The 2,546-nt window shown below is 40.8% G+C and overlaps 1 pseudogene; it reads left to right on the forward strand.

The window, feature by feature from the left end:
• LOC102763124 overlaps positions 1–1,081 on the forward strand; it is a 2,786-nt pseudogene extending 1,705 nt beyond the window's left edge.
• The last annotated feature ends 1,465 nt before the right edge of the window (positions 1,082–2,546 follow it).

Genomic DNA, 2,546 nt, shown 5'->3' on the forward strand with positions numbered 1-2,546 from the left:
AAACTTTTACTGAAAATGAAGCTCTCCAAAATCATCAGAGTGTTCATAGAGAAGAAAAGCCTTATAAATGCAGTGACTGTGGGAAATCTTTTACCTGTAACAGTAAACTTTGTCGTCATCAGAGAGTTCATACAGGAGAAAAGCCTTATAAATGTAGTGAATGTGGGAAAACTTTCCGTGAAAACAAAGCTCTCCAAAATCATCAGAGAGTTCACACTGGAGAAAAGCCTTTTAAATGCAGTGAATGTGGGAAATCTTTTACCAGGAGCGATGTCCATCGCCGTCATCAGAGAAATCATGCAGGACAGAAGCCTTATAAATGCAGTGACTGTGGGCAAACTTTTACTGAAAATGAAGCTCTCCAAAATCATCAGAGTGTTCATAGAGAAGAAAAGCCTTATAAATGCAGTGACTGTGGGAAATCTTTTACCTGTAACAGTAAACTTTGTCGTCATCAGAGAGTTCATACAGGAGAAAAGCCTTATAAATGTAGTGAATGTGGGAAAACTTTCAGTGAAAACAGTGCTCTCCAAAATCATCAGAGAGTTCACAATGGAGAAAAGCGATGTCCATTGCCGTCATCATAGAAGTCATACAAGACAAAAGCCTTATAAACGCAGTGACTGTGGGAAATTTTATACCAGTAGCACCAACCTTCACCGTCATCAGAGAGTTCCTACAGGAGAAAATGCTTATAAATGCAGTGAATGTGGACAATCTTTTACAACTAACTCTCACCTTCATTGTCATCAGAGAGTTTACACAGGAGATTGTGGTAAAGAGTGTAATTAATGTGAGATATCTCCCAGCCTAATTTGTAAATTTGCTGTGCACAAAAGAGTCCGAATGTGAAAAATTTCTCAGATGTGTTGAAAATGTGGTTTCTTAGTTAGGACTTAACAGTTGTATATGAAAATATGTGAAGTCTCATTAGTCTGAAATTTATCTCATATATTGAATCACATACATTGTGTATCCTACCCGCAAGTATTTTATTTGTTCTCTTTGCTTGTTTGCATGTTGGAACCATATGTATGTATGTTGGACTTTTTAACATAAAGCGCTGTCTTGCCAGGTGGAAGAAGTACCAGTCTCAAAGCTGTTACTTGCAAAATAATGAAGGCTTTTCCGTAGACTTCTTTAATGTTGGGTGTTCCATTTATTGTGTGAATTAGTTTATATGGAGATTGGGGCTCTCCAAGCATGATTTGGTGAAAAACTTATATGGGCTCTGAAACATTTTTGCCCTTGAGGGACGACTATGGACCAGAAATTAGCTGAGCAGTTTTTGCCCAATTTACATTGCAGCCCATATTTTCCCAGGAAACACTGTGGACTCTCTAGTCCTCATGTGAAAATGGATGCATTGAGACACAAAGGTCTCTCCCAAGAGGGGGTAGTTGTGACAACCTGAAGTATATCTGGGAGCAGCGTTAATTTTTTTACTGTTTTCAAGGAGTGATAAGACATTTGAAGGGATTCTTTTTTTTTTTTTAATTTTATTTTTTATTACAAAGGGTATTACATATGTGTCCATTTTTCCCCCCGCCCTAGACAGTCCCCTAGCGAAGGGATTCTGTTTGTTTTTGTTTTTGTTTTTTTTTTAATATATTTAGCTGATTTCCTACAGAGAGGTAGGGAGAGAGATAGAGTCAGAAGCATCGATGAGAGAGAAACATCGATCCGCTGCCTCCTGACATCCCCCACTGGGGATGTGCCCGCAACCCAGGTACATGCTCCTGACCGGAATCGAACCTGGAACCTTTCAGTCTGCAGGCCAACGCTCTATCCACTGAGCCACACCGGTCTTGGCTGTAGGGATTCTTTTCCCCAGGTGTTGCAGAGGGCCATGTGCTTTAATTCCTTCAATTCCATGGGTGATGGGCACTGCTTGCAAGACCATCACCTTGAGGGGACCCCTTCACTGCAGAAACATTGACCTAATTCTTGTTGGACCCGACTGCAGCCCATTAGATGGAATGGTCTTCATCTAAACTTACACCCAGCCGAAACCGGTTTGGCTCAGTGGATAGATCGTCAGCCTGCGGACTGAAAGGTCCCAGGTTCGATTCCGGTCAAGGGCATGTACCTGGGTTGCGGGCACATCCCCGGTGGGGGATGTGCAGGAGGCAGCTGATCGATGTTTCTCTCTCATCGATGTTTCTAACTCTCTCTCTCTCTCCCTTCCTCTCTGTAAAAAATCAATACATATATTTTAAAAAAAATAAAAATAAAAAAAAATAAACTTACACCCAGACATTTTTTTGGGAAAAGACTATAGGAGCCGTGTGTACACAGATCTGAGGGACTCCAGGCTTGTTTATCTTCTGTACAGCTGTCATTTTCACTGATTATGATGAAGAAGTTTTGTGGCTTAAAATAGCTTCTCAGATGTTCCCATCAGAGCCATTGGTGCTCTGGCAGCAAAACTAAGAGGAAATCAAGGGTGTCTTTAGGCCAGAGATATGGCTTTTGTGACCAAGTCAGTATTCCAGTGAGTTATTGGGTGTAAGTTCATTGTTTTTCATTGTTTGTTACATTTTCTG

This window comes from Myotis davidii, unplaced genomic scaffold (genome assembly GCF_000327345.1).
Source record: "Myotis davidii unplaced genomic scaffold, ASM32734v1 scaffold3444, whole genome shotgun sequence".
Classification (NCBI taxonomy): domain Eukaryota; kingdom Metazoa; phylum Chordata; class Mammalia; order Chiroptera; family Vespertilionidae; genus Myotis; species Myotis davidii.